Source organism: Odocoileus virginianus, chromosome 14 (genome assembly GCF_023699985.2).
Source record: "Odocoileus virginianus isolate 20LAN1187 ecotype Illinois chromosome 14, Ovbor_1.2, whole genome shotgun sequence".
In the NCBI taxonomy this organism is placed as follows: Eukaryota; Metazoa; Chordata; class Mammalia; order Artiodactyla; family Cervidae; genus Odocoileus; species Odocoileus virginianus.
This window is the reverse complement of record NC_069687.1, coordinates 55,241,643-55,266,407: the sequence shown is the minus strand read 5'-3', so window position 1 is coordinate 55,266,407 and position 24,765 is coordinate 55,241,643. Positions and strand designations below refer to the sequence as shown.

Genomic DNA, 24,765 nt, shown 5'->3' with positions numbered 1-24,765 from the left:
CTGGGGTGCCTGGTGGAAGGTGTGGGCCACCTGGACTGATGGGAGAGGACTCCCTGAGCCTGCTTCCTTTCCACTCTCTGTTTTTGGGCCAGATTCTCACTGATCACTCCTTCCTCCATCCCCGATGTCACATAGGTCTCCTCAGATTACTTCCAAAACAAAGTCACCAAACTATGGAAGCCTCACCAACATATGGAAATGACTTGCAAAAGAAGCAAAGAGGAAGGGAACTAATATTTACAGAAGGCCCTCTGTGGGCCAGGCACTGATATAAACTTTGTGGACTTTATTTCTGGGAGATGATGCTTGGTGAGAAAATCGAAGTAGAAAAACACAACATCTTCCACTTAGATTTCTGCAGTCCACAATGCAGGAGCCACGAGCACGGGATCCAGCACAGACTCTCTGTGACTTTTAGGGACCTCAAGTATTACCACGCTGTGCTCCTCATGGCCGCTCATTGTCCAGTGTCCTGAGACAAGACATACAGCAGCATCCTATCCTTCCTTATCTCAGCCCATGTTCTCTGATGCCCTACTCTGTCTCCCCTCTCTCCTTTAAGAGCTTATGTCAGCCTTTATGCTTTGCTCACAAGTGTGATGATGGTGTCCTGGGCACAACTGATTAGTCCTAAAGCAACCATTTATGCATATACACATTTACCTCTTCCTAGAGGCGCAGGAGCCCATGGGCAGTTAGGACATTTGGTGATTTACCATGATTTCCCAAGCATTCCCAAGACAGGTGTGTAGACTAACATCCCAGGGCAGCCTTCAGTTTATGCTACTACCAGGAAACCAAGAATCATTGATGATAGTGTTCCAAGACAAATTGTACTAGGAGAGCAAGGAACACACCTCAATAAATGCTACCTATAGAAAATGGGACAGGGCAGGGAGGCTTCCCTGATGGCTCAATGGTAAAGAATCCGCCTGTCAATGTAGGAGAATCGTATTCGATTCCTGATCTGGGAAGATCCACATGCCGCAGAGCAACTAAGCCCATGCACCATAACTATTGAGCCAGCACTCTAAGGCCCAGGAGCTGCGACTACTGACCCCACATGTTGCAACTGATGAAGCCTAAGCACTTGAGAACCCATGTTCCACAGCAGGAGAGGCCACCACAATGAGAAGCCTGCCCACCACCATGAGGGATCAGCCCCGTGCATCACAGCTAGAGAAAACCAGTGCAGCAATGAAGACTGGGTACAGCCAAAAATACACAAATAAAACACGGAATGGGTAGTGCCAATGATGAAAAATGACTTTCCCTGCTCGGTAGAAAAAAACTAGAAAAATGCTTTGTCAGTTCCTCCACTTTAGCCTAATATGCAGGAAAACACAATCTTCTTGGTTAGTATGTCTGCGGCCCCCTGCAAATCCTAATCGCTTATCTTTGCCTCCCACAACCTAGCAAAAGGACTGAATAGTCAACATTTAGCACATGCATTGTGTGAATAAATGTCTACTTTGGACCTGAGAGCATTATTTGATAACTACCCAGAGGAGTTAAAAGATGCACCATTGAGAAGGAATGAAAAGAAGACTGAAATAAGGTTAAAAAGTCTCCATATGTGTAAAAGCAGAGGTGGATTCGCTACACACAAAAAAAGTTTCCCACAGGTGGGTTAGGAAGGGGCTCAGTCACTCCTTACACCTGACTGCTACTCTTCTCTGATTGAGGCAAACCAGTCTTACCCGCATCCTCTTTTTTCTCCCCAGAATTCCTGCCATGGGGGTTAGCAAGGTCAAGGAAAATAAATAAGATGACCTCTCCTCCAACAACCGGGGAAAGGTGTGGCTAAACAGGCAAGTGTCTTCTGTCGGGGGAGGAAGCCAGTAACAGCAGGATTATCTGCAAGTGTAAATTTATTTTACACTTTATGTTCCACAAGTAAATACTAAAAATGTGGAACTATGCCATATTTGCATATTTCCCAAGTGAATATGAACAAAGGAAAAAGCTGGAAAGTCAACTCTGAGAATTATTTTTGAAAACTTAGAAACAACTTTACATTAATCACATAATCAAGGACTATTTTTACTTAATAAATCGCTCTTCACACCACAGTTAAAAATCAAGAAAAAGAAAATCTACAGGAAAATGACAATGAAGGTATCAATAATCCAAGACTTTAATAACTGCTCTAAAAGAGAGAAATGTCTACCTAAAATCTTTTAAAGAATTCTTGCATTTCAGAATCTTATATATCTTACAACCAGAACTTATTCATTAATAATTGTTATAATCAAGATGAAATAAAAGCGCAAAGGGGCTCTTTGAAAGGATGAAATATAGCCCCTCCAGGGCTGACTTTAGACTTGAGAAGAGTCTAGAAGTAGAAGCAGGTCTAAGAAATCAAAGTGTAGGAATGAGTACCAAGTCAGGAAGGACTCTCAGTTGCTCAGATGCGGTGGTTTTATTACATGCCCAGGAATTCTTTGATACTCCTATAAGAGGTAGACCTTGGTAAAGCTCCCTGCTTCAGAGCAGACTGTACTTAATGACCCTTTTCTAACTAACACAACAGGACAGAAATGATGGTGTCTATCTTCTAAAACTTGGCCATAAAAGGCATTGTGAGTTTCTCCTTGTTCTCCCATTCCCCACCCATCCCCACCCCCGACCCCAGTCCCTGTCCATCCAACTGCTTTTCCCCTTCCAAACATCAGCTATCTCATGTGGGAGAAGCTATCTGCCCACGTCATGAGGACATTGAAGCATCACTATGGAGAAGTCTGTGTGGTAAGGAACTGAGGCGTCCTGACAACAGCCAGCAGCTGGGCCAGCCGTGTGAGGGAAACATCTCGAAAGTGGGTCTCCCTGCCACAGTCAAGTCTTCAGCTGACTGTAGCCCTGGCTGCAGCCTCATGAATGTGCCCAGATGAGCTGCTCCTGAATTACTAACTAAAAAACTTCGGTGTATTAACTCACTGAGTTTGGTTTTGTGTTGTTTTGTTTTTGAAGTGCTAAACTTGGGGGATAATTTCTTTTTTTAAGTATAGCTGATTTGCAATGCTGTGCTAGTTTCTGGTGGATGCAAAGTGGTTCTCTTATACATATATGTATATATTCTTTTTCAGAGTCTCTTCCATTAGAGGTTATTACAAGATATTGACTATAGTTTCCTGTGCTATACAGTAGGATCTTGTTTATCTATTTGATATTTAGTGCTGTTTATCTTGGTGCAAAGAGTCGGACACGACTGAGCGACTGAACTGACTGACTGACTGATCTTGGGGCTTCCCTGGTGGCTTAACCGGTAAAGAACCTGCCTGCTAATGCAGGAGATGTACAAGTCATGGGTTTGATCCCTGGGTTGGAAAGAGCCCCTGGAGAAGGAAATGGCAACCCACTCCAGTATTCTTGCCTGGAAAATTCCATGGACAGAGGAGCCCAGCCAGCTACAGTCCACGGGGTCACAAAAAGTTGGACACGACTGAGTGTGCATGCACACCTACACGCTGTATATCTATTAATCCCAAGCTCCTAATTTTTTCTCCTTCCTTTCCACTTTGGTAAACATAAGTTTGTTTCCTATGGTGTGACTCTGTTTCTGTTTTGTAAACAGTTTCCTTGAACTGATAACTTTTTTAGATTCCACATACAACTAGTATCATAGGATATTCATCTTTCTCTGAACTACTTCACTTAATATGAAGTCAATCCATGTTACTGTAAATGGCATTATTTCCTTCTTTTTTATGGCCAAGCAATAGTCCATCCACATCTTTATCTATTCATCTGTCGTTGGACACTTAGGTAGGTTTCATATCTTGGCTATCATAAATAGTGCTCCTATGAACACTGGAACACATGTATCTTTTTGAATTAGTTTTTGTCTTTTCAGGATATATGCCCAGGAGTAGGATTGCTGTTTCATATGGTAACTCTCTTTTTGGCTTTTTAAGGAACCTCCATACTGTTTCTCAGAGTGGCTTTACCAATTTACATTCCCACAGGCGTTGTAGGAATTCCTTTTTCCATACCCTCTCCACCACTTATTATTGATGATAGCCATTCTGATTGGTGTGAAGTGATAACTTCACTATAATGTTGATATGCATTTCTCTAATAATTAGTAATATTGAACATCTTTTCATGTGCCTGTTGGTCATTTGTCTTCTTTGGAAAAATGTCTATTTAAGTCTTCTGCCCATTTTTTGATACGGAGTTTTATGAGGCTGTTGATATATTTTGGAAATTTATCCCATGTCGGTAACATTGCTGGAAAATTTTTTTTCCCATTCTGTAGGTTTTCTTTTCATCTTGTTTATGGTTTCTTTTGCTGTGCCTAAGCTTCCAAGTTTGATTAGGTCCCACTGGCTTATTTTTGCTTTCATTTCTTCTGTCTTGGGAGACAGACCTAAGAAAACATTGCTGCAATTTATGTCAGAGAGTATTTTGCCTATATTCTCTTAGGAGTTTTATGGTGCCATGTCTTATATTTAAGTCTTTAAGCCATTGTAAATTTATTTTTTGTGTATGATGTGAGGAAGTGTTCTAACTTAATTGATTTACATGCACTGTCCAGCTCTCCAAGCACCACTTGCTGAAGAAATTTTCTTTTCTCCTTTATATATTCTTGCCTCCTTTATTGAAAAGTAATTGTCTGTAGGTGTGTGGGTTTATTTTTGGACTCTCTATTTCGCACCATTTTGCCAATACTGTGCTGTTTCGATTACAGTAGCTTCATAGTATTATCTGTAGTCTGGGGAGGGTTATGCCTCCAGCTTTGTTCTTTTTCCTCAGAATTGCTTGGGGTCTTTTGCTCCAAATAAATTTTAGGATTATTTGCTCTAGTTCTGTGAAAAATATTACAGGTAATTTCATAGGGATTGCATTAAATCTATAGATTGATTTGGGTAGTATGGCCATTTTAACAATATTAATTCTTCCAATCTAACAGCACGGGGTATCTTTCCATTTCTTTGAATTATCTTCCATTTCTTTTATCAATATTATATATTAATAGTTCTCAGGGTATAAGTCTTCCACCTCCTTGGTCAGATTTATTCCAAAGTATTTTATTTTAAAAGTAATTTTAAAAGAATTTTTTTTTTTTGCTTTCTCTGATATCTCATTTTTACTATAAAGAAATGCAACAGATTTCTGTATGGTAAACCTTGTATTCTGCTGCCCTGCTGAATTCATTTAACTGTTTTAATAGTTTTTGTATGGAGTCTTTAGGGCTTCAATATAGAATATCTTGTCATCTGCATATAATGATAATTTTGCCTCTTTCCTTCCAATTTGGATACCTTTTATTTCTTTTTCTTATGTGATTGCTGTGGCTAGTACTTTCAGTACCACATTGAATAGAATGTACAGCAGTAACACAATACTGTAAACCACCTATATGTCAACAGGAAAAAAAAAAGCCTACTATGCTGAATTGGTGAGAGTGGGCATCCTTGTACTCTTCCAGATTATAGCAGCAAGGCTTTCAGCTTTTCACCATTGAGTATTATGTTAGATGTGGGTTTTGTCATAAATAGCTTTTATTATGCTGATATATGCTTCCTTGTTACCCATTTTGGTGAGAGTTTTTTTTTTTTTTATCATTAATAGGTGCTGAATTCATTCAAATGCCTTTTCTGAATCTACTGATATGACCATGTAGTTTTCATCTTTTTTTTGTCTTTGTGATGTACCACATTAATTAATTTGCATATAAGGAAGCATCCTTATGACCCTGGGATGAATCATGGTGTATAAGTCTTTTTATGCATTGTTAGATTCAGTTTTCAGGGGATAATATCTTATACGGCAAACGTAATATATCAAGTGTCCTCTGGCTTTGATGTGAGCTTGTGTGTTTATTTTGTATGAATGACATGTTCACGGTGATTTTATAGAATAGACAACACACTGACCCCAATAGGCCAGATATAGCTGAGAGGATGCAAACATGTTCTACCAAGGATAGTACTCCCCGTGGTCCCTAATCCTAATCCTTTGTCATATTCAAGCACAGAATAGTACTTTCCTTCATTGCTATCAAGATCTTCTCTGTGTGGATATATATATCACACCATCTATTATCATGACAGACCTGTCACTTCATCACGACTCAAAAACTACTGAAGAACAGAGGGGAAAAAAGGGAATGGGCCACTGTTGACAGTATGTGAATGTAAGACCATGAAACCAATTACCAATTATCTTTTTTCATATCCTAACTTTTCCCCAAGAAGTCAAATAATTTGATAGAATAACTCCAGTAGGAGTCTCTTCCTTTGACACTAACCAAGTGCCATCTTCAGTTATCTAACAGTTGTTATAGCCTTCCTACCTCTCCTTGGAACTTATATTTGATTCTCCAGGTTACTTACCATCATATTAATCAGTAATTCGGTGAGTGGTACAGAGTAAAAATATGACTCAAATCACGTGTGTGTCAGCAGGTTGGGAAGCACACATAAGCCAAGGCACACACACATTAAAGAACAGAAAGAAACAACACATGGTGCTGAAGTATCTTCCATCTTCTGGCATTTTGCATCTTGTGCCTCTGTCCTAATTGCAGATATAAGTAACAGCAGTACATGCGTAGTCGCTCAGTTGTGTCCGACTCTCTGTGACCCCATGGGCTGTAGCCCTCCAGGCTCCTCTGTGCATGGGATTTCCCAGGCCAGAGTACTGTACTAGGTAGCAATTCCCTTCTCCGGGGGAGCTTCCTGACCCAGGGATCGAACCCAGGTCTCCTGCATTGCTCGCAGATTCTTTACCCTCTGAGCCACCTGGCAAGCCCAGAGAGATGCTCATTAAACAGTCTAAGGTTTAGTTTCTGAAAAAAATAGTTAACTGAGTCACTAACCCACCCTGGATGAAGACAGGAAAGAGACACGGGTATGAGGGTCAGGTGGGGTTAAAACAGGATGGTGCTAAGGTTTGCAGTGAAACCAGTCAGCCTCCACAGAAAGAAGTGGTGGGAAACGGGGACGTTAACTTCTCCTGATCCCCCAAATTCCAGAGCTATTTCCTCTAGGATTAACTGTTCCACATCACCATATGAGGGAGAACAGTAGACACCTTACACCAGAAGCAAAGAAAAAATAAAACTTATCATGGATTCATTTTAACACTTGGATAAAAAGAAAGGCAATGCATCAGCTTTGAAAGAAATGGTTTCCAATTACATTCCAAAAGTGTTGATTGAATGTTAGGGTACTATAACGGAAATGGGAGGATAAACTGGTAAGTAAACATAGCCCCTGCAATCAGGAATATCTCAATCTAATAAGTGATTTGACCTTTGAAGTTCTCAGATTCTATAAAACTTATAACTCTTTTCCCCAAATAAACACAGAGGCAGAATAAATACAACACTTTGCTAACAGTCTCAGGCTATCTGTAAATCCTCAAGGTCCATGGATCCTACAATAAGTACTTCTTCATCTACTGGGAGGAAAAATCATGCAGAATTTAATAAATGTATTACATAATATATAACATTAGATATTAGTCTAGCCTCTCTTCCAAGCAGCTGACAATACCACTCTCATTCTTATCAAACACCAGATAAGACAAGGACAAATACCTGTATTCATATAAAAGTAACATTTACTACCATGTCTGGCATCACTTTTTGCAGGTAATAGCAACTAAAATGAAATTAAATTTGTGTGAAATCTAAATCATTTTGAACTGCACCCTTACACTCGGTGTAATTATTCTATACAATTAATTCTGAATACAAACACTTCCTTTAGCTCCAAAATAGCAAGCTGAGCACTTCAATTGTTTCAATGGCTTAAATAATTTTTTGCTGTACTCTTGGTACAAAAATTCACTTGTATATTTGAATTCTTAGCAAAGCTCCATTTCTCTACATCACTTGTATTTATACAAGGCACAGGAGATTTTTAAAAAATCTTTTCTCATCATTTCTGCAGTGTCTCCTAAGAAACATGTTCTCAGACACAATGCTAACAGGTTGTTGAGATGGAAGGAATGAGGAATAAATAGAACTAAGAGAAAAAATAAAGGACAACTGGAAAACAGGAAAGACACGTGAATTGAGTTGTTTTCAAGCTTCTAGGACTGTGCTGTCCAATATGGTAGCCACCAACCACACATGGCTATTTAAGTTCAATTTAAATGAAAAATTTAGTTGCACAGTCAATTCAGCCTCATTTCAAGAGCTTAAAAGCTATGTGCAGCTAATGGCTACCATATTGGACACTGAAGAGTCTGGAACATTTCCATCATCTCAGAAAGGTCTGCTGGACAGCACCATTCCATTCTGGAAAGTAAAACTCCAGAAAACATTAAGAATCTAATTAGTCTTGGATATAAAGGATATAGACTCAGAGACAAACTATTTTCAGCTAAGTTCTATTTTAAAAGGAACAAAGGAGGTAGAAAACTGTTCAGATAGAGAATTTTGAGCGCAATGGAAAATGGTCCTGCATTACACAGTACAGCACAAAGTACCTTGGACTCCACCTAAGATCCAAGTGTCTCTGGAGCTGCCAGCCAGTGGAAGATCTGTGGATTATTCCTCTTTGCCAGCTAATAACAACATTTCCTGAGTTCCTAATATCTATACATGCTCTGCAGAGAAAGCAAGTGCTAAAACAATAAGACATCTTAGCATTCAGGAATTTAGCAGGGAGGGACAGAAAAAGTTATTTATATATAAGACTTATTTATTTCAACATATTTTAGAAATGAACACATATAACCTAGACCCAATAGTAAGAAAAATGAAAGCTGTTAAAGGAAGAGAAATTGATAGAATGCCATCTCACTGGACGCTCTTGAACCAGGAATCAAGTAAATTCCCAGGAAAGGTGATGTAATTAAACTATCACGACATATTAACTGGAACACCTTGTTCCATATGCAAACGTCTGACAGATACACCCCAGTGGCTCTGCAGATAACAGCTGTTCTGATCTTTGGATATTGCTAAACTGTGCCCAATGCTGCTTTATCATAAAGCATGTCATGATGAAACTGTAGTGTTATGTACTCACGCATCTCTTTGGGAGCTCCAAAATGCCTCTAAACAACCACTTTTCGCCTGGGGGCACATCCAAGATATTTTTCCATAAATGAAAACATAACCACTCCAATAATTTTCAGAGGTGGACTAATGTCTGTTTTAAGGAGTATGTGTAATTAGGTCACACTGCTCAAGACACACTTGATTAAAGTTCCAGATCTATTCAGGTTAGAATTTGATGTGTTTCTACTGCCAATATCTTGAAAATCTTGAAAGTCAATATTCCCATTCTAGCCCCAGTTTTCATTTCCTAAAATGTGTTTTAAAGTACTTTTTTCCTTTCTGAGAATGAATTAATATACCAGTACATAAAGTAAAACAGCAAGTCGTTAACCCAGATCTTCTTTCATGAGAATTTGATTAAGTTAGGGAGAAATACAGCAGATAAGCATAAGATGTGCATATGTTCAACTGATAACCAGCTTCTAAAATCTACCTTTCACTTAGATACTTTGACAGATCTCTGTAATTTAGGCTATCCTGATCCTAACTGATTAATGCAAGAAAAATGTTCTACCTTAACCACTGCTCAGAATCCCTTTAAATTACCACTGACCGGCAATCCGTCATCAGCAAATATGCTTATGTCAAATGTCCTTATAATGAGCCATCACACTTTCCAATATTTTCCACCATTACCTAACCAGGAGATTAACACAATGCATACAACCTATGAAGAGGAGAGGAAATGAAATACTGGCTCTTGGTTTAAATGAGCAACGCCCCCTCCACCGGCAGCACCCTCCAACGTCCTGAACAGTAGGGGGTGGGGGGGAGGAATGTATAAATTGAGAAAAGAATTACCTATTCATCTTCATCAATAGTTGACACCACCATCATTTGGCCTCTAGAAAAAAAAGGATGTTTTAATTTGCTAGGAAGAATACATCTCTTCAGGGAGGAGATTTGGGGATCTGACCATGAATAATAATGAAGCGAGCAGAGTTTTATTCCTGCATAAAACCTAGCTCTAGTCTTTCAATCCAAATGAGATTCTAGAAGTTGCAGGTGGAGGGCAAGGAATTTGACTTGTTTATTCCAGTCCATGCAGGTATCCTTCATCCATACCAACTAGATCTACATTTCTTCTCACTCAAATTAACATTAGAAAAATAATAAAATATTTCCATTTGTAATGGGCAGCTTGTAGCAACAACCTGAGTTTCTGAGAACCATCACTGTTCATAAGGCTGCTCACAATGGCCCTGCCTGGAATGGTCCTCTGGTAAGGAAACCAGGAACCACTGACAGAGGCTTCTCGTTATCACCCGACTCCTTCAGGACGTGCAAAATATCCTCTTGGCATCAGCAGCTTGCAATAAATCACTCAGGTTCATGCCAAAGCTGGAAACTCAGCATTTATTCATTTTAGGTAAGTTCTGATAACCCACTATCAATTGTGGACAATGACAACACTTTTCTAAGCCTATCATTGGTTCTCTGCACCTCAGAAAGCTGAAAGAGAGCGACAATATGGTTGACCTTTTGTGGCTTCCTAATCATGACTGCTTCCCACGGGAAAAAAATTTAACAGGGTCGCAAAGCGTTATGCAAGTCAGGTAGAGAGAATGAGAATCCAAGTAAAGCAGAACAAGAGGCCCTCAATACGCAGCACTGAAGTGATGTATAAATCAATAGAGCATGATTAAAACACTGCTCTATGAAGGGTCTGCATAGTTAATGTACATTTCATTATGAAAAAGAATGCGATCTTCAGACCAAATGCTTGGGCATGCTGTAGACAAGCAAAGTGTGTACCACACTGCTTAAATACATTGAATTCCAGGGAATAGAGCTAATCAACACCATTATCTCTGTAATTTCTTTTAAACAAAGCCCCTTGAAATATTTCACTTGTAATTTAAATATCCCCATTAACATACACACACACTCCAAAGACCTATTTCCTAATATACTTTATCATTTACTAGACACACTGCCTTCAAAATCTGGCAATAAAAACCATACTATTCTTACTCAGACTGCATCCCAAAATCCATAACTAAATACCACCCCTAATTGCATGATCATTGTATCCACTCAAGTAAAACACACATTTACCTTATCTGTCCTATTAAATGGGTTAATTAAGTGCTGCTCCAACTCTTCCCTTTTTCCAAAAAGCAAATCTAACAGCTAAATATGTTTTTGCTTCAATTAACTTCATAGAAAATGTAGTACTGTGTTTATAAAACAGAGCAAAAACTACCAAAAAGAAAACAGTACTCAAAGATGAGGTGGTTGGATAGCATCACTGACTCAGTGGACATGAATTTGAGCAAACTCTGGGAGATAAAGAAGGACAGGGAAGCCTGGCATGCTGTGGTCCATGGAGCTGCAAAGAGTCAGATACCGTTGTCGACTGAACAACAACTACTCAAGGAAAGCAAGGAAACACAGAGTACTCAGTAAACCCCTCTCCTTCTCCCCCTCGTAGCTTACCCCACCAGTACCTCCACTGGAGCCAAATATTGGGGACCGACCCCTGGGTGTTATTCCCCTAAAAAGTTACATTTAGTTCCTACTGGTATAAAGATAGCCATCATGACTTTTAAGGAGCATTTTGCCAACCTCTTCCAAAAGAAAGGGTTCCTTCATCCTGTTTCTACAGTTTACTTAAAGGGAAAGTGAAAATTGGTCTCAGTAAAATTCTTCTGATGGAGGTATCCTCTGTTGCCTATTTCCATAGATTATCCTCCCAGTAACATCTTTGAGCTAAACTTGTTTACTGTTCAACAGAAATCAAACCTTTTACAGCCATGACTTTTTCATCATTCAAAGAAATCTCATATTCAAGAAACTAAGCTTAGCTATCTGAAATGCACTGGAGACCTACCATGCAAAGAGTAAGAACATTAAAATATTCAAGGTCATATACATTTATATGTAATTTATGGGACATAAGAAAGCTTTGTTTACTCCAGGGTGTGATTTCACAAAGAGCCAAGACCCTTCAGAAGCCACCTATAGAACTATCTCAACTTAGATACACTTTAACATCTTTCCTATCTGAATTCAAATGTATTTTTTATGGAGATTTATACTCTTAAAAATTTCAGCATACACCAGCATAAGAATTTTGATTTTAACTTATTCTATATATGAAACTCAGAAAGGTCCACATCTTTCCTAGTGCTAATTAAAATGGTCAAAATGGTCTAATGCCAATAATACTTTAGTTGCATGAAGAAAATAACAGTGGTCATTTATTCAACACGCTTCCTATACTTCACTGTACTTTCTACATGTTATCTCACTTAATCTTCACAAAACAAACCAACCAGGTAGGTGGTATTATCTCCAATTTTGTAGCTGAAAACCTGAGCTATTTGGTTGGAGAAAACCAACAATGGTTTCCAACATGGGCCCAACCTAGAGTCCCACAGAAAAAAGTGCAGCACCCCAAATTTTGCCATTCTGTATCTAATGAGGACAGGCAATTTTAGCAGCAAAGAGAATAGAGAAAGCCTTTCTCTCTCCCCCTCTCCACTCCCTCCACCAAATAAAAACCTGCATAAAAGATGTTTCCAGCACAACTAACCACCTTCTCTGCAGTGATGCATTACCTAGGTAACTGGCAGGGACATGTTGTGTATGGCTCTGCACCTGTCCTGCTGAGACATCATCAGTTGCCTTAGCATGTTATTTCCTCAAAGGATACGCTTCCACAGCATACTGCACTTGGAAATAATGCCTTTTACTGCCTTCTCCCTCTCCCCACTCTGCTGAGTGGAGGTGTCTGGAGGCTGGAGACCACAGAGAACTCAGAAGGGGATATCCTGTCTATTAGAAGATAACATGAAGAAACCTGAGCAGCTGTTTTCCACTCTGAGGGTCACAATCCAACAGCAGAATCTACTTAACAAATCAAAGTCAACATTTTAAAGAAATCAAAATTGAGTGAATTAGAAAATATCAGAATATTGTCACAGACAATTGGGTAAAGGACTGTTCTAAGTAACTCTGCTTCAGCAACATATTCCATAATCAGTTAGTTGCATATTTATAAGCATATGTACTGAATTGAGATATGAAATATATTTCTTATTGTAGGTTAGAAAGATTACTTGACTTCTCTCACCTTACCCCTTGGGGCAACTACCAAGCCCTGCTGAGATTGTTGTTCAGTCACCAAGTTGTGTCTGACTCTTTGCGACCCCATGGACTGCATCATGCCAAGCCTCCCTATTCCTCACCATCTCTCAGAGTTTGCTGAAGTTTATGTCCATTGAATTAGTGATGCCACCCACCCCTTTCATCCTCTACTGAGATTACTTCCTAAGTATATACTGACCACATTGTCTCAAGCCCCAACTGCCTGCACATCACTTCCTGGGTTAAGTCACCATCTCTCACCAGAACCACTAGAATACCCTCCAAACCAATCTCTGTTACATTGTCATGTCCCCTTAAATCAACATCCACTCCTTTGCCAGAATGACCTATTCAAAATGAAGATCTGACCCCGTCAATCTCTTACTTAAAGAACAATTGACACATATACAGTATTGATACTCTGTATAAAACAGAAAACTAATGTGAACATACTGCATAGCACAGAGAACTCTGCTTAATGCACTGATGTGACCTGAGTGTGAAGAAGTCCAAAAGGGAGGGAACACACTGTTGATTCACTTTGCTGCACAGTATAAACAATACAACATCACAAAGCAACAATACTCCAATAAAGACGAAAAAGCAAACAAACAAAAAAGTTCCTATGTATTTATCTCTTCCACTAGGCAAGGTTTTTACCTACTTTCTCCAGGTCTTTATTGAAATGTTTTTCCTTATTAAGACCTTCCTTGACCATCTTATACAAATTTTGAACCTATGACTGCCTTTCCATCTGCATCTTGGCTGCCTCCACTGGCTTCTTTGCTCTCTTTATCACTTACCACTAACTTGAGTGCACACATGCATGTTAGGTATATGTATACAAGCTAAATGTAAGGACATACATATACAAATGTACATATTTTTAACTTAAGACCTTGTTTACTATTTGTTTCCCCTATTAGGAATGCCAACTTCACTTTTATCTGTTTTAATATAGCTATATTCCAATGCCTGACACATAATATGTTTTCAATAAATTCTTATTTAATGAATAAATGAATGAATATCATCAAGATCAGATATCACAACAGAGTCAACTTTGAGCCTCCAGCTGCCTACTGCAGAGCTGATACATAATAAATGCTCGCATTTTAAAAAGTACAAGCTTTTTTTTTGCTTCAGACTCATATCCTTTTAGTAGACATAAGGACACAGAAAGACAAGGCTAGACAGTTAGAAGACCAAAAGGGAAGCAGAAATTTTGAAAATGCCATCATACCTGGATAATGGGTAAGCAAGCTATCTAAGAAATGTTGAGGGATCTTGTAAGCCAATACTATAAGAAGAGACATTTACTAATTTGGCATATATACATAAAGGTTAAAAGCTTTTAATATCCATACTTTCAGCATTCTTATTTGTTGATATTAAAATCATTAAAGCTCTGAAGGCATTTGAAGCAAACGAATCACCAGGCATCTTATTCTTTTGGGGGAAGGAGGATCTTACTTGGTAATAAGTCATGGGCACATCCAATATTTATAATCATTTTGAAAATCAGATTAAGAATGTAAGGAGAATGATAAAATATGCATATGTTCTTGGAGCTTAAAACTAAGTCTCACACATGTACTATAATGATTTCTGTTAAAGCACAAATTCATGAACAATACTTAAAACTAAAAAATATGAAGCCATTTTTAAAGCATCCCTTCAGATCAAATAAAAGATTAATACAGATGTTCTAGTAAGAAAAGTATATTACTTCATCCCTAAGACATAAACACAACTGGCAGAAATTTAAAAAGAAAAGGCGAAATCATAAAACCAGAAAAATAGTGGCATTTCTTAAAAATGACATAATCATTCATTAAAAGCAAGGCAGATGTATGTGGTAAATAAGGAAAGAACCATTTTTGAGTTTTTTTTTTTTTAATGGGACATTTAAAGAGAGAAAGAAAAAAAAAAAAGGATGGTTACAGCCTATAGAAGAAGGATTTAACTTAATATTACTTGAAAAGGTTTGACATTTCATAATGTACAAAAATACTCACTAGTTACTAAGTTATGGCAAGAATGACCCCAAACCAAATCTCTAACTCATCACTAGAAGTCAGAGTTCCACCTGGTTGGGGAGTTTACTGTATATGCGTTTTAAACTTGCTCTGACCATGAAATATGCTTGGTTAACTAGGGAGACAGTTCAATACACAAAACCCTGCCCTGTACTTCTGTGCTCCATGCCTTCTAAGTGTATTTAAAAGCAACAACTAAAATCTCAAGAATAATGATAGAACTGTGGCTAAAGGAAAGAAAAAGGAATGAACAAGAACTCTTTCCTTGGCCTAGAGGAAAATTAATACCTTGCTTAATAAGGTGGGCCAATATGCAATCATCATATTTGCTTGGAAATAACATGAGAGTAATTCCACTAACAGTGACAATCTCATACTTTATATCCTTGATTCAAACCTCCAAAATATGTTCCTTGTTTCCCTTCAGCTTGCCATCCCCAGAAATATCCTGGTCATGTATTGGCAAAGAGAGATGTGGGAGGTGTTCCTGAGGCTGATTTGGGAGAAAGTGCCTGGTTTAAGTTTCACCATCACAAAATGTTCTGCCTAAAGTATTAAAAAAAAAAAATAGACAAACTAAGAGAAGTCAGTTTCATAAAGCATCAGGTTTTAATAAAAATTTGACTTAGTTCTAAGTAATTTGGTCTCTCCTCTTAAATGACCTAGTTAAGTGACAAAAATGTATTATGCAATAATCTGACTAAAAAGGAAAAAAGAACCAATTTGAGATCATTCCTGAGAAAAACACTTGAGCACCATCTCTGAAGATTCCCCTTTTCCTAGATAGTCACAAAGAACGCTCAAGTTTTTATAAAGGAATAAGCGATTTCTAAGCAATTTCTCTTAATGTATCAAATTCTTTATACCTCTATGTGATATGAAAAATGAAAAATAATTAGCAATTTTATCACTAAGGTTTATGTCATTCTCAAGATTTCTAGAAGGACATCCTCTGAAAGGGCACATTCAGCAATGCAATAGCTAAAGCTCTTTTTAGCAATGTTAGTCCACAGCAGTGCTATATAGCAGGGAAACAAACTTGGCTCTGGGCTATGTCTCAGGCCACTTAATAAACTAGGCTTAATAGGAGAGCTAGAGTCAAGAACTCTAAAACAGACTTCATTGTGTTTAAAAAGGTTCATTTCAATAACCAATGGAAAGAACCATCTTTCAGGAAATGGAAATGGACAGCCAATATTCTAGACAAAGATCTCTAAAGACACATCTTAAAAGAAGAGACTTCTTATTAAAAGCAGGGTCCATCTAAGTTCCTGGTGCTGCCTCTCCTAACTTCTCAGCAAAATGTCACTGAAGACTTCGAGAGGAGTGAATGTTCGTAGTGCCTCCAAACGTCAAGCTTGCTGAAAACACTAAGGACTGCCAGAATCTGGTGAGTAACCACTGTAATCATAAGACAGAAACACCCCCATACTTCTGCTCACAGCGCATCCTCATCTCACTTCATTACTAGATTCTATTTTTAAATGTGGGAATTGGCATCATAACCTTTCTACCACTTTGGGGCTTCCCTGGTGTTTCAGAGGTAAAGAATCTGCCTGCCAATACAGGAGATGTGGGTTTGAACCCTGGGCCGGGAAGAATCCCTGGAGAAGGGAATGGCAACCCACTCCGGGATTCTTACCTAGAGAATCCCATGAACAGAGGAGCCTGGCAGGCTACAGTCCATGGGATTGCAAAGAGTTGGACACGACTGAGCGCCTAAGCAGAACGCAGCACCACGTCGTTGACTCTTCAGTGAAAATGACAGCAGGAGCTTCATTCTCCACTTCAGTGATCTGGGAATGAAGGAGAGCACTGCCTCCTGAACACATCTCCCTTGCTCCTGCCCCTATGACTGCCTCCCACAGCGGTCATCTCTCTCCACTCAGAAGGACACACAAATCCCAGAGAGCTGTTTAGAAACTAAGGACAATGAGTATGTTGAGCATCAGAGTATATGAGCTGCTGCCAATATTTCTCACAGTCAAACTGCAGACTTCACTCACATGCATCTGACATACACTCAATGAGATCCCTCTATTTGCCAAGCACCATTCCATGTGCTTTGGACACGTTTGTGTGGGAAAAAAAAATAAGACAAAGATCCCTGCCCTCCTAGAATTTACATTCTAATGAGGGAGGCAGATAATAAACAGATATAGAAAGTTATATAATCTCGTAGAAAATTTAAAGCACAACGTAAACCAAACAAACAAACAAATTAGACATCGTCAGTGGAGTTGGAAGTGGATGGGAGGGGTTTCAATTTTAAATAGGGTGGCTAGTGTGAGTCTCAAGGAGAAGATGACATTTGGTAAAGACTCAAAGGAATTGAGGGAATTCACCTATTGGATATCCAGGGGAAGAATTCCTAGACAGAAGCTTGAAACAGCCACGGCAGGGACCCGGAAGCAACAGCATGCCTGGCACATCCAAACAACACCAAGGGACCACATGGTGGACAGCAGCAAGGGAGGGGAAAACTAGCAGGTTGGCCAAGAAGTTAATTCAGATTCTTCTGTAAGTTCCTTTGGAAAAATCCAAATGAATTTTGGCCAACCCATCAGGAGTTGGGAAGGTCTGAGAAGTAAATGGCAGGGACCTAACAGAAGCAGAAGATATTAAGAAGAGGTGGCAAGAATACACAGAACTGTACAAAAAAGATCTTCACGGCCCAGATAATCACAATGGTGTGATCACTCACCTAGAGCCAGACATCCTGGAATGTGAAGTCAAGTGGGCCTTAGGAAGCATCACTATGAACAAAGCTAGTGGAGGGGATGGAACTCCACTTGAGCTATTTCAAATCCTGAAAGATAACGCTGTGAAAGTGTTACACTCAATATGCCAGCAAATTTGGAAAACTCGGCAGTGACCACAGGACTGGAAAAGGTCAGTTTTCATTCCAATCCCAAAGAATGCTCAAACTACCACACAATTGCACTCATCTCACATACTAGGAAAGTAATGCTTAAAATTCTCCAAGCCAGGCTTCAGCAATACGTGAACCGTGTACTTCCAGATGTTCAAGCTGGTTTTAGAAAAGGCAGAGGAACCAGAGATCAAATTGCCAATATCCGCTGGATCATCGAAAAAGCAAGAGAGTTCCAGAAAAACACCTATTTCTGCTTTATTGACTATGCCAAAGCCTTTGTGTGGATCACAATAAACTGTGGAAAATTCTGAAAGAGATGGGAATACCAGATCACCTGAGCTGCCTCTTGAGAAACCTGTATGCAGGTCAGGAAGCAACAGTTAGAACTGGACATGGAACAACAGACTGGTTCCAAATAGGAAAAGGAGGACATCAAGGCTGTATATTGTCACCCTGCTTATTTAACTTACATGCAGAGTACATCATGAGAAATGCTGGGCTGGAGGAAGCACAAGCTGGAATCAATATCCGGGATTACCAGGAGAAATATCAATAACCTCAGGTATGTAGATGACACCACCCTTATGGCAGAAAGTGAAGAGGAACTAAGAATCCTCTGATGAAAGTGAAAGAGGAGAGTTAAAAAGTTGGCTTAAGGCTCAACATTAAGAAAACTAAGATCATGGCATCTGGTCACATCACTTCATGGCAAATAGATGGGGAAACTGTGGAAACAGTGGCTGACTTTATTTTTCTGGGCTCCAAAATCACTGCAGATGGTGATTGCAGCCATGAAATTAAAAGACGCTTGCTCCTTGGAAGGAAAGTTATGACCAACCTAGACAGCATATTACAAAGCAGAGACATTACTTTGCCAGCAAAGGTCCGTCTAGTCAAGGCTATGGTTTGACCTTGACCTATAGTCAAGGTCAATGGTCATGTATGGATGTGAGAGTTGGACTATAGAAAAGGCTGAGTGTCTAAGAGTTGATGCTTTTGAACTGTGGTGTTGGAGAAGACTCATGAGAGTCCCTTGGACTGCAAGGAGATCCAACCAGTCCATCCTAAAGGAGATCAGTCCTGGGTGTTCATTGGAAGGACTGATGTTGAAGCTGAAACTCCAATACTTTGGCCACCTGATGCGAAGAGCTGACTCATTTGAAAAGACCCTGATGCTGGGAAAGATTGAGGGCAGGAGGAGAAGGGGACGACAGAGGATGAGACGGTTGGATGGCATCACTGACCTGATGATGGACATGGGTTTGTGTGGACTCCGGGAGTTGGTGATATACAGAGAGGCCTGGTTTGCTGCGGTTCTTGGGGTCACAAAGAGTTGGACCCGACTGAGCGACTGAACTGAACTGAGAAGTAATGGCCCAAGTCATGTTTAAGGCCTTTGGCTTTAATCCTCTGTACTCTGGAGTAACTGCAGAGTTTTGAGCAGGCAAGCAGGTTGATATGACTCACATTTTGAAAAGATCACTTTGGCTGCTCTTTTGGATGTAGGTGGGCAGTGATGGAAGTAGGGACATGATTTAGGAGACCACAGAAGTACCAACAATGAGAAGACATAGTGACTCAGGCCAGGGTAGTAGCAAAAAGAAGACCGGAATTGACCAGATCCTGGATATGTATGAAAGTAAGGCCAAGAGAACTGTTGTGGATATGGCATGAGAGAGGATCAAAAGTTAAGGATGCTTTCAACATAGCCTGAGCAAATGTAAAGATGAAGAAGTCATTTACTAAGATGGGAAAGACATGTCAAACAGGACTGGGAAGCAGGTGAAAAGCTCAATGTGACACACATTAAGTTCGAGACAGCTATATGTCATTCAGGTAGAGTTACACATCAGGTAGGCAGTTGGGTATGCGCATCTGGAGTCTGGGAGAAAATTCAGGGCTAGAGACTTAAAGTCGGAGGCCATACACATACAGATGTGGTAGCCATTATTCCAGGTAAGATCACGAAGGATAGAATAAAAATAGACAAGAGAGGAAGACTAAGAATATCCTCTGGGCCAGGGGAGAGAGGAGGAACCAGCAAAGGAGAGTGATAAGGGGCAACTAGTGATGTAGAAAGACGACCAAGATCCTGAGGTGCCCTGGAGGTCAAATAAGAACTACATATAACAAAAGAGGAAGGACTAACCATAATACAGGAGGTCTGAGACCTGACCGCTGTAGTTCAGTCACCAGTGAAGGCCATCAATAACCCAGATGAGAGTAGTCTCTGGAGTGAGGGGATGAAAGTCTATACTGAGGTTAAGAGAGATGAGAGAAAGGTCAGTTTGAGACAGTGTGTATAAATAACTCTTTGCAGAAGTTTGTCCAATAGAACGATGAAATTGCAGGCATCTGGTGGGAAACCAAGAGCAAAAGAAATTTCTTGAAAGATGGAGCTATAACAAGCAGGGTTCAGGGGAGGAAATATCTCAGGTATAAGAGAGAAGGGAGAAGTGCTAGGGTGGTTTCTTTCATTCTTGAGATATAATTGACATATAACTTTCTGTGCATTTAAGGTATATATGGACTGATGCTGAGGCTGAAACTCCAATACTTCGGCCACCTCATGCAAAGAGTTGACTCATTGGAAAAGACCTGGATGCTAGGAGGGATTGGGGGCAGGAGGAGAAGGGGACGACAGAGGATGAGATGGCTGGATGGTGTCACCGACTCGATGGACATGAGTTTGAGTAAACTCCAGGAGTTGGTGATGGACAGGGAGGCCTGGCATGGTGCGATTCATGGGGTCTCAAAGAGTTGGACATGACTGAGCGACTGAACTGAAGGTATATATTGCATTCATTTAATACATTTATATATTGCAGCATGATTATCATAGTAGCAAGACAGAACATCTCTATCATGCACATAATTATCATTTCCTTTTTACACAGACAAGATTCAATCATTTAGCAACTTTGAAGATGATAATACAATATTGCTGATTACATTCACTGTGCTGTGCACTAGACCTCTAGAACTTATTTATCCAAGAGTTAAAAGTTTGTACCCTCAGACAACACTTCCCCAATCTCCCCATCCTCCATAGAATAGTTTCATTTGCCCAGGCAAGAGGAGATAGGATGGGGGCATCAAAGAGAAACTTCCTTTTACACAGGAGCTTGAACAATTAATTGGACTAAAGTGAAAGTCACTCAGTCCAGTTTGACTCTTTGCAACCCTGTAGACTGTACCCTGCCAGGCTCGTCTGTCGATGGAATTTTTCAGGCAAGAAACACTGGAGTGGGTGGCCACTTCCTCCTCCAGGGGATCGTCCCAACCCAGGGATTGAAACAGGGCCTCCTGCATTGCAGGCAGACTCTTGACCACCTGAGCCACCGGGGAAGCCCTATTCAGCAAGCAGGAAGGGAGCCTAGCAGAGCGGATGCTGGGTGGGGGAGGGAATGGGGACGTCTGGCACCTCTCCTCTGTCCCAGTTCCCTCCAAAGTAGGAATCATCGGCCTCCAGTGAAGATGGAAGCAGAGATAGTTAAGGTTTGAAGAGAAACAAGGTCAGGAAATAACACACACACACACACACAAAAGGCACTGCTATTTTCAAATAAGAAAAAAATTTTAATTAAATTATTCAACTCAAGCTTTGAAAAAAATCAAATAAACCTAAGGGAACCAAAAGAATCACTAAAAAGATAAAAGCAGAAATTAAGGGATTAGAATATAAACAGCAGAACAGCTGGTTCTTTGAAAAGATGAATAAAATATATAAAACTCTCACAAAGCTCATCAAGGAAGAGAAAAAAAATACAATTACACAACCTTGGAAATAAGAAAATGGATATAGCCAAAGAGACAAAGGAGATTTAATACAAGTAAAATGGAATACATACAATTCTATGCTGAAAATTTGAAACATCAGATGAAGAAGACGATTCCTAAGGAAACATAAATTATCAAAACTGACTCAAGAAGTAGACTCTGAACAATTCAATAACTATACAGAAATAAACAATGTTGACAATGATTTAACAGGGGAGCAATACCAAACTTTTAAGACAGAATTTTTATTCTATTTAAAACATTGCATGATACAGAAGAAAGAAATCAAATTTCACACTTCACTTTCTAAAACCCAGCATAGCCTTGGCATCAAAACTTCAAAAAACTCTATAAGAAACATCTAATTTATAACACATATAATATTTAAGTATATCAAAAATTCTAAAATAATTACAAGTCACATATTGCTATAATGTGATTGTGTTGTTAGATGCCAAAACTGCACTTGAAAAAAACCCCAAAAAAATTCCTAATAAAAAATTTTAGTAAACTCACATTATCTATCACTAACCAACATTTGAGATCCTATTTCACAATGAACTACCAAAGGCCTTCTCATTAGCTGAAGAAATACATGATAAGGGCTCAATTAACATTAGCTGCTATAGTACTAGCAGCGGAAGCAGTAGATTAAAACAAGAATGTCAGTTCCTACTACTGATATTTAACATCTCTATACAAGGCAACTCTTCCCAGTCCTCAATGAAGGTAATGGCCCAATGATGGCAGCCAAAGCTTAAAAACACTTGAGTATAAAATCACATGACCAAGAAGGGCTTAATTTCCAAAACATACAAACAGCTCATACAACTCAATGACATAAATGAAACAACCCAAACAAAAAATGGGTAGAAGACCTAAGTAGACATTTCTCCAAAGAACACATATGGATGTCCAATAGACACATGAAAAGATGCTCAATATTGCTAATTATTAGAGAAATATAAATCAAAACTACAGTGAGGTAACACCTCACACTTGTCAGAATGGCCACCATTAAAAAGCCTACAAATAACAATGCTGGCAAAGATGTGGGAAAAAAGGAATCTTCCAACACTTCCTACACTGTTGGTAGCAATATAAATTTGTGCAGCCACTATGGAAAACAGTATTGAGGTTCCTCAAAAAACTAAAACTAGAGTTGTCATTGATAATGCAATCCTACTCCTTGGCACATGTCCAAACAAAACTCTAACTCGAAAAGACATGTGCACTCAATGTTCATAAAAGCACTATTAAAATAAACAAGACGTGGAAACAATCTAAATGTCCATTAACAGAGTAATGGACAAAGAAGATATGGTACATATATACCATGAAATACCACTCAACCATAAAAAAGGATGAAAGCTACCATTTGCAGGAACATGAGTGGACCTAGAGATTATTACACTAAGTACAGTAAGCCAGACAGAGGAAGACAAATACCATATGGTGTCATTTAGATGTAGGGCTTCCCTGGTGGCTCACAGTGAAGAATCTGCCTGCAATGGGGGAGACCCAGGTTCGATCCCTGGCTTGGGAAGATTCCCTGGAGAAGGGAATGGCTACCCATTCCAGAATTCTTGCCCAGAGAATTCCACGGACAGAGGAACATGGCAGGCTGAGATGCATGGCGGGCTACAGTCCATGGGGTTGCAAACAACTGGACAGAACTGAGCAACTAACACATTGCTTGAATGTGGAATATAAAATATGACACAAATGAACTTATGTAAGTAGCAGACACATAGACATAGAGAACAGGCTTGTGGTTGCCAAAGTGGAAGGTGGGAGGTGGGATGGATTGAGGGTTTTGGGATTAGCAGATGCAAACTAGTATACATAGAATGGATAAACAACAAGGTCCTGCTGTATATAGCAGGAAACTATATTCAATATCCTGTAATAAACCATACCTGAAAAGAATATGAAGAAAAGCCTATGTATATACATGTAAGGAAATCACTCTGCTATACAGTAGAAATTAATACAACATTGTAAATCAACTATACTTCAATAAAATATTTTTTTTAAAAAACCTGAGCACAAATCAGAGAAGCTGATCACAAACCTTTCTGAAATAAAACACAAAGCACAAATACTTCAAGAAAAAAAGCCTGTTTTAATTGCATTTTGTTTTAACGTCATAAATCTTGATGTTTGCCCAAATTTCAATGAATTAAGAAAAGCAAATCTGTGAAACACTGAACAGTGAAGCAAGAATATTTTATTTCATCTCACTTTGTAAATAATTCATGATAATGTATAACCCACTAAACATTTGGTCATAATGTTTATTCAGCTGACAGTTTACAAACAGGACATTCTCGGCTTAAGGAGGAAAAGACTTTAAAACCACTTGCTTTTCCTTTCCAACTTTAATTCACTGTGATTTCCCACTGGGAAGAAGGCTTATTAGGAATTGAATTAGTTTATATTTCCTCCAAAAAGGATTAGTTACATCCTCATTTGCAACTCTTGAGGTCTGAGAAACCTTTTTAAATCATCAAGCAAAAGGAAGTAAGCAAGATGGTGCCTTCATCTTTTAAAATTTATTTATTTTTAATTGAAGGGAAATTGCTTTACAATATTGGTTTGGTTTCTGCCACACATCAAAGTGAATTAGCCCTAGGTATATACATGTCCCCTCCAGCTAAAAATCTCCCTCCCACCTCCCATCCTTTCCCACCCCTCTAGGTTGTTACAGAGCCCCAGTCAGAGTTCCCTGAGTCACACAACAAATTTCTATTGGTATCTATTTTACATATGGTAGTGTATATGCTTCCATGCTACTTTCTGCACACCTCTCATCCTCTCCTTCCCCTCCCCAGCTTGTGTCCATGAGTCTGTTCTCTGCGTCCGCGTCTCCATCACTTCCCTGCAAATAGGTTCATCAGTAAATATGGTGTCTTCTTGCTAGTAGTCCACCTGACTGCAAAGCAACTCCATGCTATCCA

General features: G+C 39.3%; 1 protein-coding gene across 8 annotated transcripts in view; it reads right to left on the bottom strand.

Annotated features, from left to right (window-relative positions):
- MAST4 (microtubule associated serine/threonine kinase family member 4) overlaps positions 1-24,765 on the bottom strand; it is a 610,376-nt gene that overhangs the window by 453,386 nt on the left and 132,225 nt on the right. Inside the window, exon 1 of one of the 8 annotated variants that reach the window (XM_070476772.1) lies at positions 9,821-9,837. The exons of the other annotated variants lie outside the window; for them this stretch is intronic. The gene's annotated coding sequence lies outside the window, so the exon portion shown is untranslated. Of the gene's footprint in view, positions 1-9,820; positions 9,838-24,765 lie in introns of those variants that run through there. 8 annotated transcript variants of the gene reach the window in all.